The sequence below is a fragment of the Notamacropus eugenii genome, chromosome 2 (genome assembly GCF_028372415.1).
Source record: "Notamacropus eugenii isolate mMacEug1 chromosome 2, mMacEug1.pri_v2, whole genome shotgun sequence".
In the NCBI taxonomy this organism is placed as follows: domain Eukaryota; kingdom Metazoa; phylum Chordata; class Mammalia; order Diprotodontia; family Macropodidae; genus Notamacropus; species Notamacropus eugenii.
Window position 1 is genome coordinate 197,293,314 of NC_092873.1, and position 18,766 is coordinate 197,312,079.

An 18,766-nucleotide genomic window follows, 5' to 3' on the forward strand; every position below is an offset into this window, starting at 1 on the left:
ACAACAAGACCTGGGTGTTACTACTTTAGTTTCATCCAATCCCATGATATTCTTGACTTTTTTATTATTATTTTATCTAATTCCATAATATCTCCTTTTGGTAACAGAATTTTTATAACAAAGTATCTATGAAGTTCTTTGGGTATCCTTTTTTTAGAAAAATTATGTTGGCTTGGTCTCCATAAACATTATTTATCTCTCTAATCATGTGTGCTTTTTTCTTGAAAATGTGTTTTGTAGGTCTATCTATACAAGTTCTGTATAAGTTGTGGTAGGATAATTATCAAATATCAAAAATTTTAAGTAGAATTTCTCTATTCCAGGGGTTCTATTAATCAGATACAATTGCTTATTTAAAAAAAAATATTTTGCATCCTATTACTTTATTAATGCTACTGTTTTCATTGATATTTGTTCACTTTCTGAGGTTCTTTAAGTAAGGAATCAAATAATTTTCAAATAGAAATATTTTTGCCACATTTTTGCCAATGTTGATTTTTTTGGAATTGGAGAGGTTATTCTATCACTTGTGTTTCTAGAACTATATAAAATAATAGTGAAGACAATAAGCATTTCCTTATTGCTAATCTTACTGGAAAGTTTTCAATGTTACTCTAATGCAAATGATAGTCTTTTACATTAGATAAAGAGCTTTGAACATATATCCTTCTGTTTTTAGTGTTTTTAAAGAGAGAAATAAGAATGTTTTTGTAAAAGAAAAGATGTAAATTAGGGAAAAATTATGGTAAATGTGTCTGATACCCTAAATCTATAGAGAAGTAACATGAATATATAAGAATAAGAGTCATTCTTAATATGCATGGGATTTAAAGGACACCAACCAACATTTTCTAAAGAAGAAATGCAAACTATCTCAATAATGACCTAAGATGTTTGAAAAAACCAACAGGGAAATGTAAATTTAAAAAACCTTACTGACTACCTCATATTCATCAAACTAACAAATATGCAACAAAATTTCTAAAATTTCTATAGGAGCTTTATGAAAATTGGAACATTGATTATCTGCTAATAGAATTATGAATTCAATCACTTTAGAACTATCCAACAAAAGTTACTAAATTGTCTATACTCTTTTACTCAAAGATATCAGCAACAAGAAAAAGAAAATACAAAAAGTGTGCATGGAACCATTAGTTTTATAGCAAAAAAGATGGAAACAAACTTCACCCAACAATTTGGGAATGACTAAACAAATTACAGTGTAGTTATTCCTTCCCCATCATAGTTTTTGATATATCATGGATCAGCATGAGAAATTTAATAGGAATTTGGGGAGGGGGTTTCTGTGGAAGCTGCAAATGACACACAAAAGTTAGCACACAACACAAAGTCTATGATCCAATACTTAACCAAAATTTTACAATAAAGTACTATAAACACCCATAAAAGAAAAAGAAAAAAGTCAGACTTCTTCTTTGGTAAAAAGGGAGGGTCAAAATTTTTTACAGGAATTTTTCAGATTGCTGGGTACTGCACCCCTAACCTCCATGATATGGAAAGGATAACTATATATGAATGTAATATAATATTATTATACTATAAAGGAAAAGTGACTATAGAAATAAAGAAATATTTTATAAAATTATGTATAATGGAGTAAGTCAAGCAACAGAGATCAATACCAAATACTCAAGAGATATATATAAAATAACCACAATTATATAAATACTGTCAATATGGAAAGATGACCAGGTTGATCAAATATTATAAATCTTGGTACTATACTACCAAAAATAAAGGAAATATCACACATTTCTATCAATAATTGATAATCTATGGTATGGGTGATGGTGGGGGTAGTTGGGGTGATGGTGGTGATGGTCGTGGCGGTAGTGGTAGTAATGGTGGTGGTGATAGCACTGTTTTGGTGGGAGGAGAGTAGATAAAGAATGTAATATATAAAACTATTTATTTAGATGTGGAGGCAAGATAAAATGTAACTTTTTTTTAAAATGACAGAAACACAAAATGAGACTAAGGCCATTAAGTTCCAGCCAGCACAGCAAATCAGATTATTTTTATATGTCTACCTTTTTCTAGAAGTATCCTTCCACCCTGGGACAAATGGACAAAGTGATCTGACTGTTCTATTCTTCTGCCTAAGGCCTTCAAATGCTCAACTTTCTATAATTACTGATACAGGCAAAATCACTGAGTCTTACATGAATGATAAGAAATTGAATGTCAATCAAAACATAAATAAGATCTTTCCTTTAAAAATAAGTTTAAGAAAGGCTAGGGACTTTGATGGTTTGCTTTTTACTCTCTAATACCTCCATTTTTAAAAATGGCATGAAATATGACCTAAATAGAGAAAAGCAGATCTATAAAATCACAGTGAAGGAAGAAGAGATTTTATTTAAGGGTGTTTCATAGAGTTGACACCTTAGAAGAGACAAACATGACCCTCATCATGGTAATATCCTTCCCTCTTCCCCCAAATGGTATCAAATTGCCAGTAACAAGATCCTGTCCAGGCAAGCTTGCTTCATAATCTAACAGCAATCACCATTCAAGCTTTCTTCTTTCCCAGGCAGACTTGAAGTAAGAAAAGGAAAGTGCTTATGGTTCATTGGCTTTAATTATACCTCTATAACCAGCTATACCTGGAACTGTTAGCCATATTGGCTTTGAGTGACTCACTGCTTTTATATTTTTTTCTATTTCTCTCTGCTTCACTTCTTTCTCCTGATGTAAGGATTAAGAAGCTTTCTCGTGACTTCATCGCTTACTATCTGTATTATTATATGCAAGAAAATTAACCACTTTTGCCTTCATTTTCCTCATATAAAAATGAGGCTAATTCCTGAGGCACAAACTGGCTTAATAAGAACAAAAGATAACATATAAAAAACAATTTGCAAATCTTAAAATACTTTATGTCAACTGTTGTTTTTATTTCAGGGATATGTCTCCCTTTGTGACTATATGTGTGATTTCAAGGTTTAGTAATCCTTAGGTGGGGAAACTCTACCAGTGAAGGTTTTTGCAACTTATAGCCTAGAGAATTTTCTAGAACACTGAGAGGTTAAGTGATTTGCCAGGGTTATATAGCCAGTATATGTCAGAGGTAAGACTTGAACTCACATGTCCCCATAGAGCCACATCTCTATTCATTATGCTTTGCTTCTTCTTTTTTCCTAAATATTGCATATGAATTGAACCATTTTCCCATTGGTTTACATTTTAATTTAATTTCTGATTGATCTTCAGCTAGTAACACTTATTTTGCTTTTAATCTTTACATACATGAGCATGTGCAAGCACGTATGCACACACACACGCACACAAGTTTTTCAGGTAGATAGAGAAATATATGATATCTGAATGTCATTCCTAGTACGGCAGAAATAAATAGACCTTTGAACACCAGAGCATGAATTACTTCCTTTCTGATTAGTCTGAAAGGACTGTAGAACGTAGCCCAAGTTAGATTTGGGAAGAATGGTCTTTTAGTCATTGAATCCAAGAATTCTAGAAGTCTACAGGAGGACCTCATAATTCATTTACTTTAACTCCTACCCAAAGAATGTATATCATTTATTTTGATTTGGAAGAAATAGAGAGAAAAACAAGAAAGAAAAGAAGAAAGGAAGAAAGAAAGAAGAAAGGAAGAAAGGAAGGAAGGAAGGAAGAAAGGAAGGAAGGAAGGAAGGAAGGAAGGAAGGAAGGAAGGAAGGAAGGAAGGAAGGAAGGAAGGAAGGAAGGAAGAGAGAGAGAGAGAGAGAGAGAAAGAAAGAAAGAAAGAAAGAAAGAAAGAAAGAAAGAAAGAAAGAAAGAAAGAGAGAGAGAAAGAAAGGAAGAAAGAAAGAAAGAAAGAAAGAAAGAAAGAAAGAAAGAAAGAAAGAAAGAAAGAAAGAAAGAAAGAAAGAAAGAAAGAAAGAAAGAAAGAAAAAGAAAGAAAAAGAAAGGTGCTGTTCTTTTCTCCTGGTAGGACCAACCACATTTGGATTACAGGGTTAAGATCTCGGTGGCACATAATAAGAAGGTGATTGACAAACTGAAGTAAGCTCAAAGGAAGGTAGTAAAGACAGGGAGGGACCTCTAGACAATGCCATATGGGGACAATTGAGTGTAGCCTAGAAAAGAAGATAACAAGTACATGACAATGGTCTCTGAATATGTGAATGACCATGATGTGGTAAAGGATTTAAATGTTCATATTTGATCAACTGGGAAGAATTTCTGTAATTTTAGTGGGTGGAGGTTGTAGAAAGGTTTATTTAGGCTCAATGTAAGAAACAAATTTACTAATAATTGGAAGTATCCAAAGTAGAATGGTCTATCTTGAGAGGTAGTGAGTTCCTCATCACTGAAAGTTTTCAAGGAAAATTTGATGACCATTTGTTTGGTTTCTTGTGGGTCATTAAATGAAATTACCTATCAAGTTTTTTCCAATTCTAAGAGTCTGTATAGCCACTGAATTGTTAATTAAAATTACCCTATTACTTGTATAGTCTTCATGCTGTAGAAAATGTGTTTATTAAACTGCAAATGGCTGGAGGAATAAGAGATTTTTGAGGGAAAATGCAACAACTATATCTCAAAACAATTTACTTCAAAAATGAGCATCCGCACGTATTTGAGACACTGATATACCAGTTGCCTCCACAGAACGGAGGTTCGTGAATGACTAGCAGACAAATGAGCATCAAGAAGTTTGATAACCAAGAAAGATGGTGTAAACAAAATGACCAGGGTTCACAAAATAACTTGGAACTCATCCAAGATCACAGCCAGAAATTTACATGGTAATAAAATTAGGGAAGAAGACAGGAAAATGTAGTGGGAATTCAGGAACAATGGTTCCAAACCAAAGAGTTGATAACACGGAATACTGTCAAGGAAACAACAACCTGGAGGATGCAAGAAAGGGCCATAAATCATCAAAATGTGCTTCATGAGAAGAATAATCTCTAGGCAGGCTTATTTTAGTGTTAAAATACTGTCCAGTGACCAGCACCCTCTCTGTTTAACTAAATAATGCCACCTAGCATTTATATAGTGCTTTACAAATATTATTTCATTTTAACTTCAAAAATCCTAAGAGGTAGGTGCTATTATTTTCACTTCACAGTTGAGGAAATAGAGGCAGATAGAAGTTAAGTGACTTGCCTAGGATCATACAGCTAATAAAGTTTGTGATCCAACTTAAATTCAGGTTTTCCTAACTCCAGATTCACTGTTCTATCATCACCTCACTGCCTCATGTCTACAGGCAACTATGGACAATAGATCCAGACAACAAAAATGATCAACAATGAAAATAGATGCTCCAGTTTGAATTTCTCCTAGTGAATAGGAAAAAAAAAAACTATTTTTTTCACATAAGAAATAAATTTAGAGCATGAAGGCACATAAAGAGTGGAAATGAGAGAATGAAATAAAATTTGCTATGCATCAGGCAATTCGCCCAAAACAAGACAGGCCATCATGACTTCAGATAAGACAGCACTAAAAATTCACAATGTCAAAGACAAAAAAATCAGACTACATTATACTTAATGTGATACCACAAAAAGGAAAATTTTACTTTTAAACATATATATATTTCAAATATACATGTATATATAAATATATATATATACATATATATACCAAATGGCATAGTATTGAAGTTCTCTAAGGCAAAGTTAACTAAATTGCAAAAAAAAAAAAAACAAAACATTAACAGTAACATGAACCTCACAAGAGACATGAATATTCATTTTTCAGAGTGAGGTAAGTCTAACAGAAAGATAAAGGAGGGGAAATATAGAATTTAAATAGTATGTTGGAAAAAATAAATATGAAAATCTTCTGGTTAGTACTGAATGGGAATTTTAAAGAACGTACATATCCCTGAGCATCAGATGGTACCTCACCAAAAAAAATGTTCATGTGCTAAAGCATAAAGTCATTAATATGTGTTAAAAAAAAAAAAAAAGGTACAGCAGATACTATAAGTGTTTCTAGTTTTCCTTTCCCTCAATCACTGGTACCAATCTAACACAAAGGATTGGTTTAATAGGTGTTTAGTTAGATTTTTGCTGGTGAAATGAATCAATGAATCATAATAATCTTAATATCATACTATACTTAATGTTTAATACCATAATTCATTGTGACAAAAGAATAAAGGCAATTCATGGTTTGTTCTGTAATTCATGGAGTTTTCAGATTGCTGCTACTTGCATTCTTAAGAGCACTTTCAAATACTTCTATGTAAAGCAACAGAAATTCCATCCTGCTTTATAGTCTCATTTAAACAGCTCATAATGGTCTAATTTTCTGTTCCTCACTATCCAGTTTATTTGTCTCTTTTTCTTTTACTTAGCAAAATTTCATTGTTCCCTCAGCTATTCTACATTCTCATTGCTCTGCCTTTTCAATGTCCTATCCAATGTATAAGGGTATATGTATTTGATTAGTAACCTTAAATAAGAAATCGTTCATCTACACATAAAGCTCTAGATCAAGTCTACTTATCTCTTCATATTTAAGCCTATATACTTTGCTTCTTATCACATCTGGTTCTAATCATAGAAAACAATTTGAATAAGTATTTACCTCAGCTTCACATCCCATGTAAACCTTCTGCTCAGTTTACCTATCCAACTATATAATACACATCATTATTACAAGACAGCAAGTATACATCTCTCAAAGTATGCATGTAGCTTTAAGTCCTGGTCATTACTTTAAATCCACTGCCTTAACGTTTATAGACCTTTCTTTTTCCTTTTAAGAAGGTGTAACAAAAGCCTGCAGCTACATGAGTGGTTTGCTGTTAAAAGTGACAAAAAAGCAACAGATTTCTACATATATGAAAGCAAGTTGTGGATAGAAGATAAATATTTCAATTATTCAAGGTTTTAAGCACTAATCCAATTGAAATATCTAGATAATTCCAGTGCTTTATATATATACTATAAATGTATTCAACCATGAATGAATGGATTAATGAAAAAATATATTTTTTAAATGATTACTAGGCACCAAGCAATATGACTAGGAGTAAGATTTCATTATTGTGTGTACTCCCAAACAAATGAACATAGATCATAATTAATCTATATGCCAGTCATCGAGTTAAGCACTGGGGATACAAAAAGAGTCAGAAGACCATCTCTGCCCTCAAGGAGTTTATAGTCTAATGGGGGAGATGACATGCAAAAAATATATACAAAACAAGCTATATATAGGATAAATAAGAAATAATTAACCATGGAAAGGTACTAAAATTAAGAGTGGTTCAGAAATACTCTGATAAAGGTGGGGTTTTTAGTTAGGACGTAGAGGAAGCCAGGGAGGAAGAAGAATATTGCAGGCATGTGGGACAGCCAGAGTGGATACTCAACCCTGAAAAATGGAGTGTCTTGTTCATGGAACAACAAGAAGTCAGTGTCACTGATCAAAGAGTACGTGTAGGAGTGTAAGGTGGAAGAAAACCAGAAAGATGAGAAAGGCTAGGCCATGAAGACTGGAGGCACTAGAAAACCACTGAAGTTTTTTGAGTGGGGGAGGGAGGTTACATAATCACATCTGTACTTTAGAGAAATCTTTTTAGTGACTGAATGGATGGATGGATTGGAGGGAGGAGAGACTTGAGGAAGCAAGCTATTGCAATAATCAAGGTTTGAGGTGATAAAGACCTGCCCTAGAGTGATGGCTGTGTCAGAGGAAAGAAGGGGGCATATTTAACAGATATTGAAAAGGTAAAATCAACAGAGCTTGGTAAGATATTGGATATGGGGGGGAGAGGTCAAAGATAGTGAGAAATAAAGAACGACTCCTATGTTGTGGGACTAAGGGACTGCGAGGATGGTGTTGCCCTCTACAGTAGTAAGGAAGATAGAAAGGGAGAGGGGAGGGTTTAGGGGAAAAGATAATGCATTTCATTTTGGCTATAGTGAATTAAAGTTGTATACTGGACATCCAGTTCAGTATGCCCAAAAAGCAGCTGGAGATGCAAGATTGGAAGACAGCAGAAAAATTTTGGCAAGAGAGAAAGATTTGAGAGTCATTAGCACAGATATGGTTATTAAATCCATAGGAACCAATGAGATTGCTAAATGAAGTGATATAGAGAAAGTAATAGAAGAAGGCCTAGGGCAGAACCCTGAGAGATGACTACTGTTACAGAACATGATCTGGAGGAGAATCCAGCAAAGGAGACAAGGAGTAGTCAAATAGGTAGTAGGAAGAACAGGAAAGAATGGTGTCTCAAAAACCTGGAGAAAAGTATCAAAGATATCAATACTGCCAAAGGCTGCAGAGAGGTCAAGGGGAATGAAGATTGAGAAGTTCATTGGATTTGGCAACTAAGAGATTACCAGTAACTTTGGAGAGAGCAGTTTCAGTGGAATGAAAAGTTCAGAATGAGTTAAGAGGGTGAGGGGAGAAAAAGTAGAGGTGCCTGTTGTAGATAACTTTTTCAAGGAGTTTAACTACAAGGGCCAGAAAAAGATAAAGGATGAGAATAGTGATGGAAGGATCAAAAGTGGGGATGACAGAGAGGACAATCTGTTGAAGAAGGCAGGATAGAATGGGGTTGTCTGAACAAGTAAAGGGTTTAATCTTGGTAAGGAATAAAGCTACTTCAGGATGTGAGATGGGTTGAAGGAGAAGAAAGTGACAGAAAGTATCTGAGAGATAGATGAAAACGCAAGAAGAAAGCTTGTGGTGAAAACCATTTATAACTTAATAATTGTTCTCTGATAGTAACTAACCCTAATTCTTCATTCCATGTCCTTTCTAAACTTAAATTGACTGATCCTTGGACGATTGTTTATTGTCAGGCTTATACACAAGGTCTTTCAATCTTACCTACCAGAGCTTGTGATCATCTGGCCCAGATTTGAGAAATAGTTGCATCCACAAAACAAGGACATTGTGACTCTTTGGAGTTGAACATTTTTTAAGTAACCACGTATATTACAGAAAAGCATTTCTATACTTGAATTACAGAGATGATTGTAATCTATATGATGATCTATGGAGATGATTATCATGCTAGTCATCTCATAGTTCTGCTTTTAGGCTGGAGTAGGTACACAGAATCTATGTGAGGTGAGAAGACCATATTATTCAAAGCAAATTTTTAAGTCAAGTAAAATTTCTTTAAAAAGTCAAATTCCCAGTTCTTCATATGAATGCTACTCTAGTTTGGAGCTGAATCAAATGAGTTTTTGATGTGCAAATGGCATGCAGGTATAAACTTGGAAAATGCAAAGCACTTTACAAGTATTTAATACATAATTGCTATCTCTTCTAAATGTTCCCTAAAGAGTACATTGTAATACTATCAATACTTCCAGTGGCCTCCATAAAACCATTATTTCTTGAGTGAAATAGTCAAGGAAACTTTCACAGTCAGGAAGCTTAATTTTTATACACACACATATGTATATACACATATATACACATATATACACATATGCATGTATAAATACACATACATGCATATATGTGTGTGTGTGTGTGTATGTATGTATTTGAAGAAAAATAGTTTTGGGTTTGAAGAATTTTTCCTTCCTTGGTGTTTCTAACTTAAAGCAGGAAGTTTCATATTTTTTATAGTGCCTCTTTTAGGAAAAAAATAAAAGAAGGTACTGCCTTGGAAAGGAAAGAAGGGTTATCTTCTATATTCTTCACAGTGAAACTTAGAATTAGAACCTTTACAAATTTATTTCTTGGAAATATCCATACCTAACCTCTCTGATGACCTCCAGTCTTCCATCTCCAATTGCCTTTCATCCATCTCAAATTGAAGGTCTGTAAGAGTTAAAGATCTACCCCTACCCCTTAATAGGCCTTAGATGGAGCCCATTAAGGGAAGCTAGATTAGGGGAGGCTTGTTTTGTAGGAAGGCCCACGCCTTTTGTTAATTAATGAGGTATTAGGTCATGAGGGTCATAACACACTCCAGCTCTGCAAAGTGTATACATACTCTGAGGTTTCGTTTTGGGGGCTTACTCTTTGGAAGAAGGTTCATGTACCAGATGAGACTCTGCATAGCTGTTAAGGAGTCCCCTAGCTTTGAAAGCCCAGGTGTTGGTGCTTCTCTCTCTGATAACTATGTATTATGTAATGGTCAGAGAGTTGGATCAGTCTATTGATTTGTGATGTATGTATTGCTCTGCTGGTCTTTATTTCTCTGCTTATATTTTCTCTGTTGGTATATGTGATTAAACATTGTTGATCCCTCAAAAGTTATTCACCTTTTGGAAAAGCAAATCTAAGAACCTGTGCTAGCAGTTCATTCTGGATATGGCAGGGTACTTGCTGCTACATGGTCTTGCACATGCCCTAAACTCAACATGTTTTGCACCTATCTTGAACTCAACATGTTTACAACTGAATAAATTATCTTTCCCACTAACCTTTTCTCTTTTCCAAACTTTCCTATTATTGTCAAGGGCACCACCATTCTTCCGGTTCCCAAGGTTCACAACCTAAGTGTTATCCTCATCTCATTATCTTTCACCCCTCATATTCAATCTGTGACCAAGGCCTATCAATTTCACCTTTGCAATATCTCTCAAATAGAGCCCTTCCCCTGATATTGCCACTACTCTAGTGACCAATAGGTTGGAGAGTAGAAAAACTTAACACAGAGGAGATAGGGGAGACTGGAACACCTGAATCAGTGGAACTAGGTCATTATAGTGAGAAGAAGAAAGAGCTGTAATGCTCTGAGAGGGACGCTTCTACTTGTTTTCCTCAGAATGTGAATGTGGATCCATAGATACTATCCCAGAGAGAGAAAAGGGTCAGAGGAAGAAGAAATGAGCAGGGTTGGGGTGGGAGTCAAAAGGAGGTCATTGGTGATTCCCTGATGAGAGATACAGAGGTAGTTAGGTGTTTTTTTTTTTGTAAGTTTAATATTAATAACAAAGAAATCTATTGCCTTGTCAAGCTAGGAAACAGCAATTAACTTCCCAACACTTCTAAAACCAGAGAAAAATACTTAAATCTAGTCATTCACATGGTGACAAATGGTACTGCCAGAAAGTATCAATAATGCATTGCTAAGAATTATAAAAACCCTGTACAAGAAACTGTAGGTCTTACTAAGACTTAGGGGTATATGCGATGATTTCTTTGCTGTTGCTAATTATCATCAAGATGGGCTTCAGAAGAAAAAGGTAGATTTGGGAATTGAATGACTAGGTAATAATTACAATGTCTAAGAAAGGCATTAGGACTTCAGGACCACAACGTAAAATTTAGGTATGATGGAATAATGATGAGAGATAAATATACCTAAGAAAGGCCAGTTAAGAGAAATTTTCCTAGACTTTTGTGAATCTAATCTGCAGTTGTTTAAACTGAAACAGAAGGAGTAAAAAAAACTGCCAAATAAAGAGTAGTAACTAGTCATTCTGACAGTAGGAGTCAATTCAGTTGATGGGAAGGATAATAAAAAAGATAACACCAGCATTTATGTGGCACTTTAGAGTTTGCCAAGCATTTCACATGTTTTCTCATTCAATTCTTTCAGCAACCCTCTAAATTACTCGTTCTCAAAGTATGGAGATCTATTAGGCCAAAATAATTTTTACAATTGAGGAAATTAATTGTGGGAATTGAGTGAACCACACTGACTCCATCTTGTGACTCAACTCTGAAGCTAGATCAGTTCCATTTTCATTCAATTATGGGTCTAGTTCAATTTCTGTCCTGTGGAGGGGAGTACTTTATTCAATTATAGGAATTCAGAGAAAAATTTATAACATTCTTTGTACCTAACACTAGACCATTTCTACCTCATGCTTAGAGACCTTTACTAAAGACTTAGGATATGATGACCAGAAATTCAATTAGTTTCAAAAATTGATGGGAGTTTTCTCACAATTATACATCTCAAGTCACCCATACATGTGTAACAGCAAGCACCCCAGCATACACAAAGGACCTGTTACACAGGTTCTTAGAATTGCTTTTCTAAGGAAAGCAACCTTAACTTCAGAGAAAATACAAACAGAAAGACCAACAGACAGAGCTTCCAACTGTCTGACCATAGACAATGCATGCATCATTACCAGAAAGAGAAGCACCAACATCTGGGTTTTCAAAGCAAGGGGGCTCCTTAACAGCTACCCAGAGTCTCATCTGGCCATATCACATGAACATTCTTCCAATGAGTGAGCCCCAAAGCCAAATCTCACCTCAGAGCCAGAGGGCACAACCCTCATGACCCAGTGCCTCATTAGTTATCAAGAAAAGGTGTAGGTTTTCACACAGAACAAGCTTCACCAAATCAAGCTTCCCTTAATAGCCCCACCTGAGGCCTATTGATTGAAAGATCCTGACCATCATGTTGAGGACAGAATGGATATCAACTCCCATTACAGCATTTTATCTGAAAATGAAACTGTAGTGATTAATCAGTTATTGTTTCCATGCTCCTTTAATTGTTTACTGACACTTTGGGGACTAGGACATCTTTTCTGATTTCAGGGAATTGCACTTGTTCACTCTCTCACTCCAAACTTGGAAAGTCCATAATCTTTCACCCAATTAGAAATCAGATTACCTAATATTTTAGCGTTTCCTTTTAATTAATTGGCCTTATTTGGCTATTTGCTTTTAATATACAAAAGTATGTCTCCCCCTGTATTCAGGATCCAGGCCTAAGCTGAGGAGATCTGGTCCCAAGTTGTTGGGCAGTTGGCACGCATAATAAATCAATATTCTCAGAAGATCCAACTTTTGTTTTCCTTAATCATTTCACCTTTCACTCACAGCATAATAATGCTAAGATGTTTTCATTTCTAATATTGCAAGTATTGATAGATATAATCCACACAAGCAAAAGCTCTTTGGAGAATCCTGAATAATTTTTAAGAATGTAAAAGGATGTTTCTAAGACACGGCTCAGGCTGCCAAGGAGGCAAAGTCTGTCCGAGCCTGGCTTGGGTCTAGGGGAGAGCCCTGGAAAAAGAGCCTGGAAAGCAGAACCAGTCCTTGGAGGAGAGCCCTAGCACAGATATTGGCTCTTCTTCCACCCCACCCCTAATCTCCCACCTCTAGGATTCCACTCAAAGAACTCAAAAAGAGAGACAAAACCAAATAAAATGCAGGAATGCCCCATGGAAAGAAAGAAATGCTTCTCATTCACCAGAGGAGCTCAGTTCACTGTTTGAAAGAAAGAACTTTAAAGTCAAGTCTTCAAATGTGAGCAAGCCATGGCTCCTCTCCATGGACCCAGAGCTATGCTGCTCCAGCTGAATAATCCTTTTAATAAGTATTCCAGATTTGATGGTAAGGGTCACGTAGGGACCACTGTAATCAAAAAAAACTTATGTGTACCTCCCACTGCACAGAAGCCAAGATAGACTGCTACCAATGACAATTGCGACCATAGCTCATGCCAAGGTGCATGATCTAATTGGCCTCATCTGCTGGCAGTATGCAAATGAAGGACAAGAACCCAAGATCAATGACAATGTCAGTGCTTATTGTCTCCACATTGCTGAGGACAATGATGAGGTTGACACAGACTTCCTTCCCCTGGATTCCAATGAGCCCATTCATAAATTTGGCTTTAGCAGTTTGACCTTGGTTGAGAAGTATTCATCTCCTGGTCTTGCAGCCAGTCACTCTTTGAATAAATGCTGGTCATGGATTCTCCTTTATTCAGGTGGACAGTATGAAGGTACTGAAGAAAATGATGGTCTCTCATAGAGTTTAAGTACTCAGTATTGCCTGGAGAAACAGAGTGAGCCCAACATCCCTGTGTACTGAGAATGCACCCTGGGGAGTCAGAGCACTTTGGAGTTCTGCCTTGTGCAAAAGAACAGTTCCAAGGGAGAAGGAATATTTGAGGAAGATCCTCAGACTGACATAGCCCCAGTCTAAGACATGCTATTCAGTCACCATTACAAATCTTTCAAAGTCAGCATGATTCACCAACTCAGATTCATGATGGATGTGCAACTATCTCTGGAGACAAAGTGGAGATAGACCCTGTCACTAACCTAAAGGCCAGCACAAAGTTCTGGATTAAGCAGAAGCCCATTTCAATTGACTCAGACCTGCTGTGTGCCTGCAACCTTGCTGAAAAAAAAAAAAAGCCCAAGTCAAGCAATGTTTAAACTCAGTCATGACTATAAACATATCTACTTTGAGTAAGATGCTGCTACTGTCAGTGAGATTGTGCTGAAGGTGAACTATATCCTAGAATCCCAAACAAGCACTGTCAGGGTTGATTACTTTGCTCAGACCAAAAGGAAAGTGATCAGGAAAACAAGCTTTAGCTACCAGAAGGACAAGTTGGGACAGCGGTAATGGCTGGAACAGAAATGCTAATGTACTGCTCTTCATAGCAGCAGTAGCAGTGACGGCTCCCCACAGCCTTAGTGATCACCAGCAAAGGAAGGCCCTAACTCATTTCTCATGGTTGAAAGATCCTGACCACCATGTTAGGAATGGAATGGACCCCAGAACATGGTGGGCCACCCTGTGCCCTTTGACTGGAGCCCCTTTCACCTGGAGCTAAGACTCGAATGAGGATAGTAGATATTTGGATTAGAAGCCAGACAAGATCACATGTTGGCTGAACTCCATTAGGTAGTATATACAATCACAGTGACTTCTACTATTTTCACTGCCTGATTACAAAACATTGATATGTAAAAAAAAAGAGGTCACTTAGAACACAATCAAATGTCTTCAAGTTAATACTGAACAAAATGTATTCCTTTTTTTCTTGTAAGAAACTGGCATAATCTTTTTTTTACAAAAGAGTATAAAAGGATTCTGAGGCAAAAAGTTTGAGAACTACTATTCTAGGTGCTGTTATTATCCATATTTTATATGGGAGGAAAATGAGGCAGAGAAAGGTTAAGCAACTTGCTTCAAGTCAACACAGCTAATTAGTGATGAGAGCAAAATTTGAACTCAGGTCTTCCTGACTTTAGATCCAGGGTTCTGTACATTATGCCAGCTAGCTGTCAATAATGTAAAAATGACTAAACCTCAGTCAGGTGTAGTCAGGGAGGAGGAGAGAATGAAGGGGAGGGAAATAAAGATTCATATTTAGGGTACAGGAGGTAAAAGAGATTAGAGAGTCAAGAGAATAACGAGGAGAGAGACCTAGGAAGAAAGAGAACTAGACACAGACAAAAATGGAGGAATGGGGGAGAGAAAGAAAGAGGGTGGAAGGGTAGTTTAATGAACAGTTTACAGGAAGCTAGGGGAAGAAATACTATCAAAAAGAAGTATAAGTTTGAGTGTCAAATCCTGAAGAAATATTGAAAAGAACTCATAAATAATTATAGGATGTGTAAATTAAGCAGATGTTGTTAATATTGGAGATAGACATTTCAACAAAAAGGTAGAGACAGAATTACAGGTGCCTAAAACATTTGTAGTGCATTGTGAGGAAACTGCAGTAGTGAGTGTAGACCATCCTTTCTAGATGTTTGGCAGTAAAGGCAAGGAGAGATTGGTTTGTTGGAAGGGGTAAATTGTTTGTCAATATGCATTTATTAACAACCTGTTAGGAACCAGGGACTATACTAAGTTTTGGGAATATAATGACCTTTTGAAATATTCCCTGCTTTCAAGGAACTTATATTCTAACAAGGGAGACAGTATAAACATTTCTTAGTAAATAAAATACATAGAAAACACATAGAAAGTAAACTTGAGGAGGAAGGCACTGCCACCTATGGGAAAGAAACAACTTATGCCCAAGGTAGTACTTGAATGAAATCTTGAAAGAAGATTTCTTCCTTCCTTCATTTATTTTCCTTTCTTCAATTCTCTTTATTTCTTTCTCTTTCTCTTTCTCTCATTCCTTCCCTTCCCAAGGAATGTAAATTTTGATCAGTGAAATCTTGCAAGATATCTTGGGATTTACAGCCTAGATTTCTTTCTTAAGGACCATGCCTTAAACCCAAATCACTCTGGCTCTCTTAGATTGGTCAACAATAGGTCCCAGACCAAGTCTCATTTGGTCATTGTTTGGGCCTTGATTGGCTCTGAATGGATTAAATAGCAATTGTTTCTGTTTTGACCAGAAACCCTAAGGTTCTTCCCCTCTCAGACTGATTTTTTTGACTAAGTAAAAGAAAGAATTCTCTGCTTCATTTCTTACCTAGCTATAATCACTGATTGGGTGTTGCCTCAAACTGAGACTTGGGAAAGAGTTTAGCTTAAAAAGGTCAAGTTCTCCCATTGTATTCAGGACAATTTCCAGTCATCCTGATCTATATCTTGCCTCTGGACCCAGATAGCTCCAGAGGAGAAAGTGAGGCTTTGCACAGTCCTCTCTCACTTAAATCCCATTCACTTGAATGTCATGGCATCACCTCCCTGATGGCATAGTGCCCTTCAAAAAAGAAGGACAAACCACAAAAATATATTGGAGAGAAGAGAGACTTAAGGCAAAGAAACTAATTAAAAGACTATTGCAATTGTCTAGGCAAGAAGTATTAAGAGCCTGGACTGGCTATATAAGCGGAAGGAAGCAGGTATAGGTAAGATGTTATGGAGGTTGAAATGACAGGATTTGGTAATTGATTCTATATGTAGGATGAAAATAAAGAGTTGAGGATTACAGCAAGATTAGAAACCTGAATGACTGGAAGGATGGGGATGTGCTCATAGGAAACAGGAGGAGTTCACAAAAGGGGTGTTAAAGATGATGATTTGTTCTAAATATGCTCAGTTTGAGTTGCCTGTAAGACTTCCAGTTCAAATGTCCAATGGAGAGTCAGCGATGTGAGACTGTACCTCAAGTGGGAGACTGGACTAAATATATAAATCTTGGAGTTACCTGCATAAAAATGATAATCAAATCCATGGGAGTTTGTGAGGTCACCAATTGAGAGAGTTAGAAAAAAGTGCCCAATACAGAGCTTTGCTATTTGTTATAATTTTCCTTTGAGACATGATGAAGATTTGAGTACTATCCTGGAAATCAGGAAGGCTAGATCCTATTTCTGAGTGCACCAGACACTATCTGGGGGAGGTGAAAAACCTAATTACTGAAGAAGGAAAACATTGGAGGGGGTAGGGTAGTAGACATATCATCAACCTATCATCGTTATGAAGATGTTGTATAGATTAATGAACTAATAACTCAAAATCACTTCCAATCCCTTCTTCATTCCTTCATATCTTGAGAATCTGATAAAATAAGTAGTTACTGGATTATTGAGATATAAAATGAAGGCACTCTTAATAAAACACGTCAAGCTAAATCCAGGCAGAGATCACTTAAGTTAAAATAGCCTTTATTATCTCTCTCTGTGGAAGATTAATGAAAACTCTAATACAAATCATTAGTGACACTGAATGCATCCTGACCTCATCAACCTTTTTTTTTAAGAACTTGATCATTTTAAACAGGAAGAATAGTTTTATCGAAGAAGGTTCCTTTTCCTTCCAAAAGTTCTTCACACTTAAGGAAATGCAGATATATGAACTTCCCTTTACTGTATAGTGTCTTTATCATTCATATATAATCATCCATAAAGCTCTTGAAAAGTATATTAATCTCTTTAGTGTCCATAGCTTGATACATTAATTGTTCTTAACTGTAGCTATAGTGAAGGAACTACTTGCCTGTTTTTTTACTAATAACCCCCGAGTTTTTATGACTAAAATAAAGGTTGCTCTTCAAGCAATAAAGGTGAGGGTGACCCAGATGAATTAAGTAATTGACTTTTCAGTCTATTGATCTTGTGCTGGAAGTCTTTTAGGTCTGAATATTTTCTCTTTAGTATTCTTGCAGCCCATTTTTCAGCTGCTGGGAGCTTTAGCCAAATCCTAAGGTACATTAAGGAAGGAAAAAGGGCAAGCAAAGTTTGAGTCTAATATGCCTGAGTTCAAAAATTCCTTTGCTCCCCACCGTGAATCCTATCGTGTTCTCCAGCCAAGTCAGGTTTCTTTCTAATACTAACATGAATCCTACTCATTTCTACTTCTTTCATCCATTCTATTTGCCTTACCTGTAATGCCAGCCCACCTCTTCACACACAATTCCACTCTTACATCCCTTAATGATCTACCCCAAATCTCTCACCTCTGCCATCAAGTTTTCTGACAACTATGAAACATATTTAACATTCTCTTATTTCTAATGAACTTGGTTTTTTTTTTTTATTTTTAAGTAAAATTTTATGGATATCTTTTGTTTTTACATCATCTAAATTTCCATCTACGTCCTTCCCCTGATCACTTCCAAAGGAATCATCCCATAAACAAAAAAAAATTTAAAGAAAATAAAGGAAAATAAAAAAATTAGCAAAACTGATTGATACATTAAAAAGTTTAAAAATACATTCAGTGTGCAACACCTATGGATCCCTCAATTCTGAAAAAAAAATTATAGGGAAGTGTCTCTTCTTATCTCTTCCCAGGACCATTCTTTTCCTTTGTGATTGTGCAACATTTTTTACTGCTTTGTGATTATTATGTTTCCATTTACATTGCTGTAATCATTATATATGTCATTTTCTTTGCTCTGCTTATTGCGCTTATACATCAGTTTACATAAAACTTTCCATGTCTCTACATATTTGTCATATTTGTAGTTTCTTGAATCAAAATAATATTCCTTTACGTTGATTTATCACAACTTGTTTAACCATTTTGTTTCCAGTTATTTGATACCATACACACAAAAATGCTGCTATAAATATTTTGGTGTATATGTGCTCTTCATTTTTATCAATGATCTCCTTGAGGAATAGATTTGTGATCATATCTCTGGACAAAAAGGTTTAACATTTTAACTTTACCTAAT

At 35.8% G+C, this 18,766-nt stretch overlaps 1 pseudogene; it reads left to right on the forward strand.

Moving 5' to 3' along the window:
• Positions 1 to 1,804: 1,804 nt before the first annotated feature.
• Positions 1,805 to 14,298, forward strand: LOC140522908 (target of rapamycin complex 2 subunit MAPKAP1-like; annotated as a pseudogene).
• The last annotated feature ends 4,468 nt before the right edge of the window (positions 14,299 to 18,766 follow it).